The 17,828-nt window shown below is 43.6% G+C and overlaps 1 long non-coding RNA gene across 2 annotated transcripts in view; it reads right to left on the bottom strand.

The window, feature by feature from the left end:
* LOC140911194 (uncharacterized) overlaps positions 1 to 12,755 on the bottom strand; it is a 46,145-nt gene extending 33,390 nt beyond the window's left edge. The window contains exons 1-3 of one of the 2 annotated variants that reach the window (XR_012158861.1): positions 12,570 to 12,755; positions 3,480 to 3,530; positions 2,695 to 2,875 (exon numbers count right to left, since the gene is read on the bottom strand). This is a non-coding gene — a long non-coding RNA (uncharacterized lncRNA). Of the gene's footprint in view, positions 1 to 2,694; positions 2,876 to 3,479; positions 3,531 to 7,929; positions 8,354 to 12,569 lie in introns of those variants that run through there. The other variant, XR_012158860.1, reaches the window with a different exon arrangement.
* Positions 12,756 to 17,828: the final 5,073 nt, after the last annotated feature.

The raw sequence follows: 17,828 nt of genomic DNA, 5'->3' as shown, positions 1-17,828 counted from the left end.
CTCCCTACCAAGCCTTGCCGTTGGCTACATAACACTATATATACGGTTAGTGCACATGCGATTGAGATAATCAGGCATCTATTTGAAAAATAAAGAGGGTTTCTTGAAATCAAGCTTCTATTTTAGATACTTCACAGTTAGCTTAAAGTCAGGGTTCAGATCTGCAGCCCTCTGTCATATCTGTAGTTTGATTAACTTAATGAAATAAAAAAATGAACAGTTGGAAAGATATAAACTAGGCCAGTGGTTCTCAACCTTTTTTGGGCTCAGGACCCATTTGTAAATGTTTATGGCCTGTTGCGATCCAGCAAATAGTCTGGGGGTAGAGGCCCTGGGGTGATTTTGGTTGGGTCCTTCCCCTCAAAGGGGGTTGGGTCCTGCCCACCACTCACCCCACAGTGACAACTCCTGCAGCTCCTGTGCTGTGGGGCTGGCTGGGCTTGGCTCTCCACTCCAGGCATTGCATCCTCTGGGATTGCAGCGCCACTCAGGTTTGGCCCTGTCTCCCTGACTAGACCAAATTTGTGTGATCTGGCTCATGGGGTTGCAGGGCCACTCACTCAAATTTGGCCTACCTGGACTCCTGTCATCATGACGGCTGGGCCAAACCTGAGTGGCGCTGGGACCCCAGAGGCTGCAGTGCCTGGAGCAGGGAGGTGAGCCCTGCCAGCTCTGTGGGACAGGAGCCACAGGAGTTGCCACACGACCCTTTGAAACATTCTGGCGACCTAATTTTGGGTTGAGCAATCCTGAGCTAGAATTCAGTTCAGAACAGTGTACTAGAGAAACCCACTTCTTGCCTAAGATACTGAAGAGGAGTCCAGTGACTGATAGCATTGAAAGCCGTACTGAATAAAAGAAATGGAGCCAGAGGCACAAAGCAGGCCATTAACTGGGGCAGTCTTGTTATTACAAAAGAATTATTATTGTTTGTATTACCCAGCATTTTGTATGTCAAGAATGAGGCCCCATTGTGCTGGGTACTGTATAAACACTTAGTAAGAGAGAGTCTTTGCCTCCAGGAACTCTAAATAAACAAGACATGCAAAGGGTAGAGGCCAAATGGATTTGCTTTACATGTATATATAACATAAAATTGTACTGTACTGGATGTGAATTGTACTGTACCGGATGTGAATTCTCTTTAATAAATTTTTTGAAGAATGTGAGTCATTGTTAAGATGTGATTCGTCTGAGTCCTTTTGTATAGTGAAGGCTATGAGTTATGCCCAGCGGCTCTAGTGCGCACAATGCAACAAGCTGCAAAGATATTCCATAGAGTGCCTAGACTGTGCTATAGTACAGGGTGTTCTGGGTAGGGATGAAGACAGCCAAACAAGGTACATGGGAGAAATGGGTTGTGACCTGAATTTTAATAAAAAAGTTGACCAGACTTGCCAAGTCTTGTGCTTTTCTTCACGTGAAAAATCAATTCCTTGTCTGCTGACAATCTAACACTATGGTGTGTATAGTTCCCAGCTGTGCCAGACACATAGGGTATCTCTATACTGCAATAAAACATCCTCAGCTGGCCCACGTCAGCTGCCTTGGGCTCGGACTGCAGGGCTATAAAATTGCAGTGTAGACATTCAGGCTTGGGCTGGAGCCCAGAGTGTGTGACCTTCTCCAGTCACAGGCTCCCAGAGCCCAGGCTCTAACCTGAGCCCAAACCTCTACACTGCAATTTTATAGCCCCACAGCCCACTCCCCATGAGCCTGAGGCAGGTGACATAGGCCAGCCATGGGTGTTTAATTGCAGTGTAGACATACCCTCAAAGGTTAACAGGGAAACTAGCTGCCTCCTCACCTGGAGCTGATTGGTGGCCCTGCAGCTGGTGGGGAGATGAAAAGGCTACAGGTGGGAAGGAAGGGGTAGCTGCAGCGAGGCTGAAGAGTCATTGAGAGCATGGGCCTTCAGCAATGGAGTGGTGAGAAGCCACCCAGGTAGCCAGATCTCCAGAGGAAGAGGATCACAGAGTGTGAGTCTGGGAAACAGCCTATTAGGGAGGCAGCGAGGAATTGGGGGTATCTGTTTTCAGTTGCTGTGGACAGGATTCTGGGATAGGAACCTGGAGGAGTGGTTGGAGCTGGGTTGGAAGCTGCTGGAGTGGTGGGGGCTGGGTTCCCCTGTCAACCCTAGCAGAGGGATTATTATCCCCTGCCGAGCAAGGGGCCTCAATCCCAAGAGATCTGAGTTTGTGGACCCTTTGCTAGGGTTACTGGCCTGCTGACTCACTAGACTCTTTACCCCTTCTCTAAGAAGGGAGAGACTATTGGTTTTGGCTGTAAGGCTGGAGTCATAACAAGGAACTACCAGGTGGGGTTAAATGGTGATTGGCTGAACAAAAAGGGAAAACTGAGGTAGATTCTCCATAACACCTGCTCAGGTGTGTGTGGGGGGGGGGGGAGGGGGGGACAGTGGAGGTGAAAGCACCCCTGGACAAGCACCAATAATGGTGTCGGCAGGAAATGGGGGTGTCCTTTTGAGTCAACACCGAACTAGTCCTCCCAGCATGATGCTGTCTTTGGACGAGTTGTAAAATGAAAGTCCTGACCACTTGTCTTCAAGACCCCAATGGTACATTTCATAAGAGTAGTGTCTTCCGCCTGGTGTCCTGGCCAAACAGCAAGTCAGATAATTGTGTTCTGCCCTCCTAAATTCCCTCTTACTGTTTCAGTGTTACGTGTACTCACCACTTGGACAATTAAATGTCAGGCACCATTCTGGATCTCTCGCTCCGCACTGAATCTCAGGGTGCTGGCTACTACGACTTCCATGTGCTCCAGAAAGATTGTCGTTTTTTCTTGAATGTGACACTGCCGCAGTCACTAACTTCTTTGTCACCTCCTGGCTCAATTGGAGTGTCCTTTGAAACTGACCAAAAAGATGCAGAAGTTGCCAAACATGGTTTCACAGCTGCACTTGGTATAAGAGCAAGGGAATTGGCAGCATGCATCTTTTGGGACACCTCTCTAGGTCCTCAGATCCAGACTATAGCTAAAACTTGCTGATTCTTTCTGGATAACATCTCTAAGTTATGGCCTTTCCTATCCATCCACATAGCTACCACTGTTGTTCGAGATGTCCTCATTTCTCAGCTAGATTACTGTGACATCCTTCTCTCTGGCCTTGACAAATGTAGTCTTGCCCAACTCATATAAACTCAGAATACTGCTGCAAAGATCACATCCCTCACCTGTCGCTTTGACTACACCACCCTCTCTTTGAATCCCTCCACTGGCTTCCACTTCTCTATCGTGTCAAACATAAGCTGTTTGTGTTTACTTTCAAGGCCCTCCACAGTCAATCCTCACCCTCCCTATCAAATTTCACTCACGGTCGATGCCCACCTCTGATTGGTCCATGGCACCAGCATCCACTCCCCACATGCTACGTTTTCAAACAAGCTCCTTTGTGCTTTCTCCCGTACTGCCCCTCATGCTTGGGAGGAACTCCCTGTAAGCATGCACAGAACTACCTTATTATCCACCTGCAGATTCCTCCTCAGAACTCCTGTTTTCCATGATGCCTACAAAAAACATGACAATGGTTAGGCTGTTGGTGTGCAGAGACGGCTAACTATCATGGTCTTGTCTCACTGATGTCTTGTACGCTCCTGTCTGTCTGAATCAGTCTGACTCATTTTTTATATTTAGATGGTAAGCTCCTTGGGAAAAGGACCATCTGTTTGTACATCGCCTAGCACAATGGGGCCTCAATCCGTGACTAGAGCTCATAGATGATACAATAATACTGCTACTAATAACAGGACAAAGTGTTTCACTTAAGTGTCAAGTCTGTTACTGCCCACTGATGGAATTTCAGTATCTTATTTAATTAACTTATATTTCAAATTCTTTTCATTGAGTGATTTTTGTTTGTTAAAATAGCATTTTTTTTCAGGCAAAGAATTCAATTTTATAGCTGCACAGACACAGTCTTGAACTTCACTGCAAAATCATTTCTGATGGCCAGACATTTTTTTTTTTTGGAGACAATTACACACTGTTTAATAAGCACTCAGGTATTGAGTTTGTTAGGAGAGGATGCACAGCACTCTTACTAATTTCACAAGCACTTAGCTCAGTCTGACCCCGCTCTGACTTCTGCAAGCATCCAGTTCATGCTAGACATTCTGAGAGGCTTAACACAGCATTGGTATAGAAACCACCACACTTAAACATTTTTTTTAAATCACTTTTACTAAGATCCTCAGTTTCAGAGTAGCAGCCATGTTAATCTGTATTCACAAAAAGAAAAGGAGTACTTGTGGCACCTTAGAGACTAAACAATTTATTTGAGCATAAGCTTTCATGAGCTACAGCTCACTTCATCAGATGAATCAAATAAATTGGTTAGTCTTTAAGGTGCCACAAGTCCTCCTTTTCTTTTTGTGGATACAGACTAACACAACTGCTACTCTGAGACTCTGAAAGACATTCTTCAGTAACTTGGGGGGAGGAGGAGTGTTCATATTCTGTGTAACATGACCCCTGTGCCCAAGTCCCCCAGAAGGGTTGTTCCTTCAAACCAGTACAAAATTCCTCTGAGCCATATTGGCTTCTGGCATAGTATCAGCAAGAAACTGAACAAAATGTATGAACATAGCATTAGTCCACAGCTTGGTTAGTGACAACAAAAAAGCTATTTTTTAAAATGTTCCAAGGTTGGCACAGAAAGCAGACGAACAAGAATAGCTGTCATATAGATACAGTGAGAAGTATAATTCTGCCGGAGCTTCAATGGGAGCAAGATCTGGCCCCAAATCTCTACGTTTTGATTTCTGATTATCCATCATTCATGGATTCCTATATGTAGCTTGCCTAAGTCTTTTGTGCTGAAGCACTACCTGAAAACATATTTTCCCTACCGCCTCCACTCCCCATCCCCGCACCTAGTGTTTGGCTTGGAAAGGAGTTAGTGCTTCTCTAAATTCTCTCCATTTTGCATGTGTTCTTTGGCTTAAACATGGGAAGAACAACACGTAGTATGTTTATAGAAGTCCAAGGCCAAAAGGGACCATTGTCAGACTAGATGATCACCTCCTGCATAGCACAGGCCACAGAACTTCCCCAAAATAATTCCAACAGCACATCTTTTAGAAAACCATCCACTCTTGATTTAAAGTTCTCAGAGATGGAGCATCCACCACCTTGGTAAAATTGTTCCAAATGTTAATTACCCTCACTGTCAAATTCCGACCTTGGTTCCGGTTGGCGTATGTCTAACTCCAACTTCCAGCCATTGGACTATTATACCTTTCTCTGCTAAATTTAAGAGCCCATTTTAAATACTTAGACTGCAATCAAGCCACCGCTTAGACTCAGAGAGCTCAATATATTTTAATTTAGCAAAGAAGGCTATCCCTTTAATCTAATCCTTTAATCATTCTCACATGGCTCCTCTTCAAACCCTCTCCAGTTTATCAACATCCTTCTTGATTTGTTGGCACCCGGACTAGACACAATATTCCAGCAGGGGTCGTACCAGTGCCAAATACAGAGATAAAATAACTTCTCTACTCCTACTTGAGATTCTCTTGTTCATGCATCCCAGGATTGCATTAGCTCGTCTGTCCACAGAGTCACATTGGGAACTCAAGACAGCTGATTATCTACCACAAACCCCAAATCTCTTTCGGAGTCACTGCTTCCCAGGATAGTCTTCCATTCTGTAAGTATGACCTACATTCTTTGTTCCTAGATGGCTACATTTACATGTAGCCATACTAAAACATATATTGTTTGCTTGCATCCAGTTTACCAGACAATTCAGATTGCTCTGAATCAGTGACCTGTCCTCTTCATTACTGACCACTCCCTAATTTTTGTATCATCTGCAAACTTTATCAGTGATTATCAGTCACTTATAAAAATCTTAAACCGTGTAGGGCCAAGAACCAATCCCCATGGAATCCCTCTGGAAACCTGTTTGACAATTCCATGTTTACAGTTACATTTTGAGACCTATCAATTAGCAAGTTTTTAATCCATTTAATTTATGCCATCTAGTTTTTTCATCAAAATGTCATGTGGTACAAAGTCAAATCCCTCACAGAAGTCTGAGTAGGTTATGTCAACAGTATTACCTTTATCAACCAAACTTGTAATCTCATCAGGAAACACAAGTTAGTTTGATAGGATCTATTTTCCATAAACCTATGTTGACTTGCATTAATTACATTACCCTCTTTTAGTTCATTATTAATGAAGTCCCATATCAGCCACTCAATTATCTTGCCTACCACTGATGACAGGCCTAGAGTTACCTTGGTCATCCTAGTTATCCTTTTAAAAAAATTAGCATAACTTTAGCTTTCTTCCAGTCTTCTGGAACTTCCCCAGGGGTTCTAAGACATAGTGGAAAAAGCAACATTAGTGGTCCAGCAAGCTCTTCAGTCAGCTCATTTAAAACTCTTGGATGCAAGTGATCTGGACTTGCTGATTTTAAAATGTTTACTTTTGGTAGCTTCTGTTTAATACCCTCCAGAGATGAGTGGAATGGAAAGAGTTTTATCTGTCCCCCACCCCCAATACAGAACAGCTATATATCATTTCTGCCTTTTTCTGCATTATTATTGATCATTCTACCACTTCCATCTAGTAATGGACTAATAGTATTGTCAGGAGTCTTTTTGTTTTCAATATATTTTTAAAAAAACCTCCTTATTGTCCTTAAGTCTGCTGGTTATAGACTCCCCCCTTTTGTCCTTATCAATTTTCTACAGTCCCTAACTTCTGACTTCTATTCATCACTATCAACTTCCCCTTTCTTCCATTTGTTGTATATTAATTTGTATACTGCCTTCACTTCCCCTCTAAACCAGGTTGGATTTTTAATTATTATGGCCTTTTTTCTTTTTTCTTTGGGGGGGGGGAGGGGCATCTAATAAAATGTTCTTAAATCATTCCAGCTATCATTCACTTTTTTCTGATTAAATTCTTCCTCCCAGCTAACTTGGCTCATAATTGTTTTCAGCTTGTGAAACTGGCCTTCTTAAAGCACTAAGGACATATTACTGTTCTGGACTTCATTCTGTTTGCACATTATAAATGTAATCAAGTCATGATCACTTGTACCTAAGCTAACATTAACTTTTAGTTCAGCTCCTCTTTATCAGTTAGGAGTCTATTAAAGAATTCCCTTGTGTTGGCTGTAACGCTTCTTGAATTAAGAAACTGTCACTTCTAATGTTAAATATTCCAATGATGTTTTAGTACTGGCTTATGTCATTCAAACTGAAGTCCCCATGATCACGCAGCTTTTCCCCCCAACACTTTATAGATAGGTCCATAGGAAGGCAGTTATCCTTTTCCCTATTATGATTTGGTGGTCTATAGCAGACACCAACCAACTCCATTTTGGGCTTTCCGTGTTAGGACATTGATACATAAGCATTCAAATGACTTTCTTCTGAATGATCAGTGATTCAGAAATAGGGAATGCCATTTTTGACAGACGGCCTCTCCCTTCCCCTTTTGCCCACTTGATCCTTCCTTCATAAACAGGTTTTTAACCACTGATTTTGGTCATTCCTATTGTGCAAATCATCCCACCAGGTTTCAGTAATACCAACTAGACTGAAATTATACTCATCAATGAGCAATTCTATTTCCTCTTGTTTGTTACCCAGGCTCCTAGCATTGGTGTATAGGCAACTCAGTAATTCCTTTTCTTCTTGTCCTTTTGGTTCCTTGATTAATTTTGTTTCAAATTTTCTTGTTCTGAATGCTCATATCATCCCTCTTTTTACCCTCCCCTCTTGCTATTAGGTTACCCCCATCCTGACTATTCTAGCTAGCCTTCCCTGAGGAATTTGGTCCCTCTTCTATGGCGCTAGAGGCCATCCAAACTATACAGCCCCCCTCTGCATGGAAATTAGAACAAATGTTCCACAAAATCAAAACTCTCCTTCGTACACCACTTACCTAGCCAGAAGTTCATGTCCAGAATCTTCAAATATCCTTTAGTCTTAGTTTCAGCCAGAATTCTTTGTTTTATAGTGTGTGGGCTTTTGTTTGTTTGTTTTGTTTTTTGACATGCAACTCAAGAGATCTTAGATTCAGTCTTTTATTCTCTTTGTAAAGGTGTGGGCAGTCCCTGCACGCTCCCTTGTGGCTCAGTGTGGCACTGCCGGTGTGTTCCACCTTAATTTCCCCAAGTGGAGCAGCAATAGATTCATCTTAATAGCCCAGGGAAAGGAAAAGCCAAAACACATTAACCAAATGCCAGGTCACCTTTTAATAAGGTTTCAGGACAGCAGTCCTACAACAACCACTTCATCAGCACGGTGGCTCGGAGCTCCCAAATAACATTCCCAAACCCAAGTCTGAGTCAGCTACCTGAAAGAAAAACCACCACATACTACAGCCTTCTACCTCATCTCTCTCCTTAGCTTCCTGTTCCTGTATTTAAATAGCTTAGCGGCAGGCTGGAGTCTACAGCCTGTCCTTTAAAGGGGTAGTACACTTTTTCTCCCATACATTTTCATACTCGTATATTACTATTTATTGAATCTTCCACTAGCCATAATGCATTTAAAAAAAACCTCAAAAGGCCATTTGTTCTGGTAGCTTCAGGGAGGCCAATTATTCTAGCACTTATTATTTGATTCTCTAGAATCTCCACTTTATTGTTTACAGTGTTCTCCTTGAGAGAGGCTGTATGGTGATGTGCTCTACTGGCACTTTCTACTTCTGCTCTTTTGGTCTCAGCAGTATCAAAAAGGCTGAACAGGTCAATCACCTGTGAGACTGGGGTGAAATCCTCGCCCCATCAAAATCTGTTTTTCAGCAGAGCCAGAATTTCACCCTCAGATTGTCAAAATTGGCATCTAGAAGTTCAGTTGCAATATGGATACTATTAACATTTGGCACTGTCTTCAAGGAGAATTTCCTTTAGTAGACTCGCTGATAAAACGTATTACTCCTGATACATTGTCTACAGTGTTGCACCTGAGGCAAAGATGACAAGCATGTAATTTTTCCCCCATCTTCCCATCTCTCTGGGTTTCTCTTAGCTTCTGTATTAATTTAGATAGAATACATGGACCCAAAGAGCTAACGGTGTTAACATGACCCTGTCACTGTCCAGCATTAAACAGTGTTAAACAAGGTTTGAGGTTTGATATACAGAGACCATAACCTGCTTAGTATTATGGCCATCACATCATCAAAAATCCTTCTTAACCTTTTATTAAAGATACAGAAAAGAGGAAAAACAGTTAAAGCTTTTGAAATGTAAAGTATTAAGTACAGTTTTCATTTTAACATCCTTGTTCCCTTTCTGTCTAGCTAGAGAGATCCCCTTTTGTTAAGTCTTTTTATATGGTAACTGTTCTTTTTTGGGGAAAAGAAAAAGGTAGGCTGGAACTGTTGTGTTTGTTGGCTTTGCTGTTCAGTCAATTCCATTCCCTAGCCTAGAGGATAAAAGACAAATGCACACAAGGGAAAAGACGAGAACAGCAAAGATAGAAGCTGCAGCTTCTATCTCTGGTATTGACTTTCTCTTGCAACCTCACGGCTGAAAAAACACAGGCCAGGTACACAGTTTTATCAGCCACTCCATAACCCAGCAAACTTGTACCAGTGTCGGGCTGTTTAGGGCATTGCTTCCAGTTGCAATTTCTGGTCATGGGCAGTGTTGCAAAATATATAGTCTTGGCTGGCTAAACCAAACATATTAAACAGGAAAAAGAATAAAGTGGGGAAGGAAAATGACATAGTGTGACTGAGTGACAGTCTCACATCTTTTTAGCTATCTATAAACCAAAAGGGATACATACAGGAAATGGAAGGAGGGGCATGTCACCCAGGAAGCATACATGGGAATAGCACAAGCATGGGAATAGCAACATCAGGAAAGCCAAGGCAAAGGAGTTACAGCTGGCAAGGAATGTTAGAGACAACAAGAAGGGGCTCTACAAATGTGAGACAAAGATCAGAGATGGTGTGGGTCCGCTGCTCAATGGAGAAGGTGAGCTGGTAACAGAAGCTAATAAGAAGGCAGAGCTGCCCAATGCCTACTTTGCTTCAGTCTTCTCACAAAAAATTACTGGATGACTAGCAAAGTTACCATAGACAATAAAAGGGAAGGGAGGCAGATTGGGATAAGTAAAAAATATGTCAGATCTTCTGAACAATTTGAATGAATTCAAATCAGCAGGGCCTGATGGTGTTCACTCCAGGGTACTAAAGGAATTAGCCAAAGAAATCTCAGAGCCACTGGCAATAATATTTGCAAACTCATAGATGACAGAGGTCCCAGAAGACTGGAGAAGGGCTAACATAGTGCCCATCTCTAAAAAGAAGGAGCCAGGAAACTATAGACTGGTCAGCCTGACTTCAGTATCTGGGAAGCTACTAGAGCAATGTATAAACATGCAATTTGTGAATACATGGAGGAGGAAGGGGTAATCACTAGCAGTCAGCATGAATTTACTAAGAAATCATGCCAAACCAGCTTGATTTCCTTCTATGACAGGATTGGGGGAATGTGGTGGATATAATATGCCTGGACTTCAGCAAGGCTTTTGGCACAGTCCCATGTGTCATGCTGGTAAGTAAACTGGAGAAATGTGGGCTCGGCGGAACTACCATTAGGTAGATACATAATTGGTTAAACAACTGCAAACAAAGAGTAACTATTAATTGAATGATGTCAGATTGGAGGGAGGTCTCAAGTTGGGTTCCACAAGGATTTGTCCTGGATCCAGTGTTTAACCTCTTTATTAAAGACCTGGATGTAGGAATAGAGAGCATACTGATCAGATTAGCAGATGACACAAAGCTAGGGGAGTTGCTGCTTGTCAAACACTCTGGAGGATACAGCTAAAGTTCAGAGAGATCTTGATTAAATTGGAGAACTGGGTGGTAGATAACAAAATGAAATTCAACAAAGACAAATGTAAGGTGCTACACTTAGGGAAGAAAAACCAAATGCACTAATATAGATGTGGGGGGATAACTGGCTTGGCAGCAGCACTGCTGCGAACAATCTGTGAGTTGTGGTGGATCACAATCTCGGCATGAGTCAACAATGCGATGCTGTTGTAAAAAGCCCCAAATGCAATTTTAGGTTGCATAGCATGCAAATCAGGGGACGTGATAGCACTGTTCTACTTGGCGCTGGTTAGGCCTCAGCTAGAGTACTATGCCCAGTTTCGGCCAACAATGTATAGAAAGGATGTAGAAAACCTGGAAAGAATCCATAAGTGAGTGACAAAGATGATCAAAGGGATGAAATACAAGCCATATGAGAAAAGGCTGAAGAAACTGTGTGTTTAGTTTGGAAAAGAGGATATTAAGTGGGGACATGATAGTGGTCTTCAAATACTTGAAAGGTGGACATAAAAAAGATGGATAAAAGTTGTTCTCTTGCCAAAAAGGGTAGGCAAGAGGCAATGAGTTCAAACTACAGCATAGCAGATTTAGATTAAATTTCAGGAAAAACGTCCTTACTGTATGAACAGTAGGAACCGACGGCCTAGGGAGGTTGTGGAAGCTCCATCACTGGAGATTTCCAAAAAGAGGCTAGATAATCACCTGTCTAACTCTGGGAGGAGGTTAGACAAGATGACCCTTGTGGTCCCTTCTAACCCTATAATTTTATCCCAGGTGGTATTTGGGATTTAGCCTGAGGTGGTGATGTCATCTGGCTCCCTCTCTCTGCCCTGACCTTGTCAGGACACTTCTCAGGATTAGGATGAAGAAGGTACAATGGCCTCATGTTCAATTGCAGAATCTGGTGCGGGCTGGCAGCCATGATGATGATTCCTCTTCTCTCCTCTCACAGTCAACTAGCATTTACCTCCCCCTACTAATCTTCTTTCCAAAAATCTTTTTTCTTGTAAGGACCCCAAAAAAGGAAGTGATGGGTGGAATAGCCCATCCCCTCATTACCTTGTCCACCAATAGGCTTAATTTCTGACACAACAGTTTTGGTTCATTGATTTCTAGTCCCACACATCTCTTATCACAGTCCTGGAGTTCCAAATTGACTTTTTTTTTTTTTTTTTGTCTCCCTTCCGCACCTTTCCCCATCAATATTTATTGTTAGGGGTTATTGTAACAGTTGACAAACTTTTATGCACTTTCCCACAGTCAGTTCACAGATGGGGTAAATTTGTAGGCCTAACTATTAAAAATGTCATCACAGTGATACAATTCCATTTTTCAAAAGACAAATGCAAAATTATTTGGTTCCCAAGTCTGTTAAATGGACCATGTCATGGTTCCCTGCAGCCTGGTCTCCAGGAAATCAACAGATTAACAAGTTGTTTCAGATGGAAACTGCCAATTCAGCTAAGCTTCGTGTTAAACCAATGTTTTGTAAGAGCTTGTTTTAAAAAGATAATGAAACCAGCTGTATTTCAAACATGAACCTCCTTTTGTGGCTTGTAGCTGGGGGAGAGAGAACCCTGCATGTGTCTTTTTGACTATAAAGTCAAGTGGATTTTTTTTCTTTTTTTTTTAAAAGCCAAATGCTAGCTTTCTTCCACATATGCCAAAATATCTGTAAAATGCAGGGGCTACGTACTGAACTAAGAAAATAAATGAAGCACAATTACCTTTGAATATGCAAGAGGGTGAATCCTAGTGGTCTCTGTCCTTGATTAATCTCCGTCAGTTAGCAACTTTTCTCTCTGTACAGCAGAGATCCTGGCAAGCTGCATCTACATAAAATGCTTCAGAGTAAAGGTCCAAGGAGGAGCATGAAGAACAGTCACGTGAAACAGTTCTGGTTAGCAGTTGCAAAATACATAGATGCAATGGGCAAAATAAGGATGTATCAGAGCACTGATTCTCCTCACCGTCTAATAATGCGGCTATAGAGAACATATGGTCTCAAATGAAACTGATTTAAAACCAAATTGCAAAATAGAAAGTGGATCAAACTCATTTTATGGAAAATATTCTGCAGATCACAATAATATTGAGCAGAACAAAGATTTCTACATATATTTGCAGAGAGTTAGGAGTTGATACAGAACATTTCTTTGACATCATAAAGTAGATTCCTTATTTATTAAAAATATAATTGGCTGATGTGGCATGCACTGTTCTTCCCATATGTTTTCAATAATATATAAACTGAAATCATGGGATACATGGAAAACAAAAAAGAAATACAATACCATGGAAACTGAACATAAAAAAAATCACATGGATACAACAGTTTTAAAACAATTATTGATAGACTTTGTTTGAGATTTCTAACCTGTATAAATCTTTGTTACACGGTCCCAATAGATTACAGCTCATCTTTGTTTGAATTTTTTTTGATGTTTCAGTTAAAACAAAACTTCTTCCCAGTGTTCAGGAGTTGGATGAACAAAGATCATTTAATTATACTAGTGCCCTAAATGGCCTTTCTGAAACTAAATTAACCAGTTTACCTACAAATATCAAACAATGACTTCAGAAAGATTTGTAAACAAGCTTCAAAAGTCTGTTTAAAAGTGAAAAGAAGCAAAGGTTTACTAACCATAAAGGGAAGAGTTTTATACTGCATGACATGAGTGACTTAATCACTGCACCTGATCTAGACAAACTTTACAGAGATTGTGGGGTTTTTTGTCTGTTTATGATGATGGCCTGAAGTCAGGATTAGTCTACCTGGCATTAAAAAACAACCAAACTTCTAATACTGGAGATTCCTGTAAAAAATATATATATATACTTATCATGTACGTCAACTGATGTACACTCCTGTTTACATGTAACTGCTCACCAAGTTGTTATGGAGGCACAGGTCAGGACAACATCTAGCTAAGTTTGAGGCACACATTCCCCAGTTAAACAGGAGGCTTAGATCTTTATTTTGTTAAGAACCTCATTGAAATGGAAATAAAAAATGAATCTGAGAATGTAAAGGGTGAGCACTATTTGACTTTTTAATTGGTAGTTTGATGGAAATTAAGTTGATACAGAGAGAATAATTTTTCCAAAATCACCCCTTTTTGAAGTTATTTCACCTTTTAAAAAACATCTGTTCTGGGATCTGTGCCCTGCTCCACATTTTGCTACTCGGGTACTAATTAATACAGTACTCATTATAAATATGTAGTGTTTGTCTGTGGTGTGATTTGTTAAACCTTTTCCATAAGGGAAAAGAAATGCACCAATACGGATGTGACTGAGACCATGTCTAAACCACACAGTTAAGTCAACGTAAGTTACATTGACAATCATAAGGTGCTGTAATTACATCGCTTGTGCATGTTCACACAATGCTCCTTGTTTTGGTACAGCACATCCATAATTTGTGCTCTAGCACCAGCAGAGAGAGCAGTACACTGGGGGTAGCTATCCCACTGTGCAAATTGCCACCTTCTCCTGCTAGGAGTTCTGGTAATGGATCACAGTGCATCGTGGGGGTGTGATCACTACCCCCATTATGGAGTTTTCTCCATCCCATAATTCCAAGGGCTTCAGACTGTGTTTTGCACCGTTTTTCAGCTGCCCCTGTAACCTTTGCACCCACCATCTCTGCTTGAAAGCATGGATCCTGCACTGCTCCCCAGTCGTGTGATGAACATTATGAATACAAGACAACTGATCCACTGAACAGGAATCTATGCTGCCTGCCCTGTTGTGTGCCACGGAAAGAAACAATTCAAGATTATTGTTGGCATTTCCAGGACAGCTGCACAAGGTGGACCGTCGCTATTGGGCTCAGGAAACAAGCATCAAGTGGTGGGATCAGATTATGATGCAGGTATGGGATGACAAGTAGTGGCTGCAGTACTTTTGTATGTTCAAAGCCACCTTTCTTGAACTGTATGCGGAGCTCACACCTACCCTGTGGTGCAAGGACACCAAAATGAGAGCAGCCCTAAGGGTGGCAAAGCAAGTGGTGATAATTATGTGGAAGCTGACAACTCTAGACTGCTTCTGGTCAGTTTCAAATTGATTTGGAGTTGGAAAGTCCACCATGGGGGTTGCAGTGATGCAAGTGGGCCGGGCCATTAATCTCCTCCTGCTACAAAGGACTGTGATGCTGGGCAATGCGCAGGAAATAGCGGCTGGCTTTGCAGCAATGGAATTCCCTAACTACGTCAGGGCAATAGATGGCACGCATATCCCAATTTTAGCCCCAGACCATCTTGCGAGAACATCAACAGACAGGGCTGCTTCTCTATGGTATTGCAGGATCTGGGGGATCACCGGGATTGTTTCACTGACATCAGTGCGGAGTGGTTGATGCAGGATACGTGCATCTTCAGGAACGTGGCCTGTACAGAAAGCTGCATGCAGGGACTGACTTTTAAGACCAAAAGATTCCAATGGGAGATGTGGAAATGCCCATAAAGATCCTGGGAGACCCAGCCTACCCCTTACTCCTGTGGCTCATGAAGCCTTACACCAGCAGGAAGGAGCACTTCAACAACAGATTTAGCAGGTGCAGAATGACCATAGAATGTTCATCTGGCAGATTACAGGGTTGCTGGCACTGCCTTTTCGACAGTTTAGACCTCAATAAGGAAAATATTCCCTTGGTCATAGCAGCATGCTGTGCTCTGTATAACACTTGTAAGACAAGGGGCAAAAGTTTCTCCAGGGGTGGAGCATAGAGGTGGATAACCTGGCATCTGATTTTGAGCAGCCAGACTCCAGGGCTATTAGAGGGGCTCAACAGGGGGCCCTTCAAATCAGGGAGGCTTTGAAGCAGCATTTTGACAATGAGCCCCAGTAATGTGTCTCTTTGTAATGAATTGAGCTAGGCATTGTTTACTTGCCACCTTGAATAACCCTGGTAATAATTCCTGCCTGAGCGTTAACTGTAGTCTGTAAATGTATGAATTTCTGTTGCAACCACCCTGTGTAGAACACAAATAAAGAATCACTGTCTGTGTAAGACTAAATTATTATTAAACAGCAATACATGATTAACATTTCTTACAAGGGACATGACAATGAGCAGCACTCTCTGAAGTAAGTCCAGATGTCATTATGGAAAATGTCCCTGGGGTGGAGTGCAAGGGGTACTGTGATGGGCCAGGAATGTGTCTGGGGAGGGGCAAGGAAGGCAGTTTTACAGTCAAGCACATATGCTCCACCTGCAGCATAATTAGAGACCTCAGCATCTCTGTTCCTCCATGAGCTTTATTGTCCACTCCTGCCCATCTCCTCTCCTAGCTCGCCACTTCTAGTTGCTCATTTATTGTCTCTCTCCATGCTCAGTGCTAGCTATCTGCCCAATCTGATGATTGCAGCAATTCACGAAACATATCCTCTCTAACTCTTCCTTGTTCGCCTCCTCTGATGGAGGTGCTCCACTGGTGTGTAGGAGCTGGCCCTCAGGGCCACATCTGCAGAAGCAAAAGAAATAGTCAGATTTGTGTGGAAGCAGGGAGACCTGGATTTAATTCTTTGCTCTGCTACATAGTACCTGTGTGATGTTGGGCACCTTGCTCAAGGCTGGGTGAACTTGCATTCTGGTACCCCTAGCCCCCATGGGTGTGGCACCCCACATTGGCTCCCCACCATCCCTTCCCCCCAACCACTGCACTGTGCCCCTTCACCCCTAATGCCTGCTCCCCCTCCGGTACCCCTAATACCTAAACCCCTTCACTCCCTTCTGACCCCTCCTGTGCCCCTAATCCCTGAACTGTGCCCCCTTCACCTCAACCCCTGCACTCCCCTCCTGCGCCCCTAACCCCTGCACTGTGCATACCCCCTTCACCCCAAAACCTGCCTCCTCCTGTGCTCCAACCCCTGCACCTAACCCTTACATCCCTCCACGTGGGCAAACTGACCTGGATGCACAGGGAAGCTAGCATTGCTGCTAGCTCCCCCACTGGACTGCTGCCCTCCTTGTTACTAAAATAAATACATAAAATAAATCCTGGCTCCCCACTTACCCCCAACGTTCAGAACTTAAAGGGCAAACATAAAGAATTCTACACTTATCTTTCTAAAAACTCCCACGGGTTAGGATCTCCATAGTGTCAATCCTGTAATGGGCCTGCCCTGGGTCATAGGACTGCACTGTCCCTACAGACACCAAAGAGGGAGAGTGGCTCAGATTTAAAAATGTTATTAAAGCTAATGTTAAAATTATCTTATACACAGGTTAAGAAAAGAGTGTCTGTACATCAGGCTGCAATGCTTCCATTATCCCAAAGTACAAAATCTGGTATAAAGGTCATAAAATCCATAGAGTACTACATCATGGGGGGAACCATGGAAGCACCTTCAATAGAAAGGGGCCCTGCTCCCCGAGCCCCCTGTCTTGAGGATCCCTGCTCCCCCAAGCCCCTGTACCCCCAATTCTGTGTTGTCGCTCCCCCTTCCGCTGAGTCTCCCCATTTCCCCCCATCCCCGTGCCGAGGGCCCCGCTCCCCCTTCCGCTGAGTCTCCCCGTTTCCCCCCATCCCCGTGCCGAGGGCCCCGCTCCCCCTTCCGCTGAGTCTCCCCGTTTCCCCCCATCCCCGTGCCGAGGGCCCCGCTCCCCCTTCCGCTGAGTCTCCCCGTGTCCCCCCATCCCCGTGCCGAGGGGCCCTGCTCCCCCTTCCGATGAGTCTCCCCGTTCCCCCCCATCCCCGTGCCGAGGGGCCCGCTCCCCCTTCCGCTGAGTCTCCCCGTGTCCCCCCATCCCCGTGCCGAGGGGCCCTGCTCCCCCTTCCGCTGAGTCTCCCCGTGTCCCCCCATCCCCGTGCCGAGGGGCCCTGCTCCCCCTTCCGCTGAGTCTCCCCGTTTCCCCCCATCCCCGTGCCGAGGGGCCCGCTCCCCCTTCCGCTGAGTCTCCCCGTGTCCCCCCATCCCCGTGCCGAGGGGCCCTGCTCCCCCTTCCGCTGAGTCTCCCCGTTCCCCCCCATCCCCGT

The sequence above is a fragment of the Lepidochelys kempii genome, chromosome 5, assembly GCF_965140265.1.
Source record: "Lepidochelys kempii isolate rLepKem1 chromosome 5, rLepKem1.hap2, whole genome shotgun sequence".
Lineage (NCBI taxonomy): Eukaryota > Metazoa > Chordata > Testudines > Cheloniidae > Lepidochelys > Lepidochelys kempii.
This window is presented reverse-complemented; position numbering and strand designations above follow the sequence as displayed.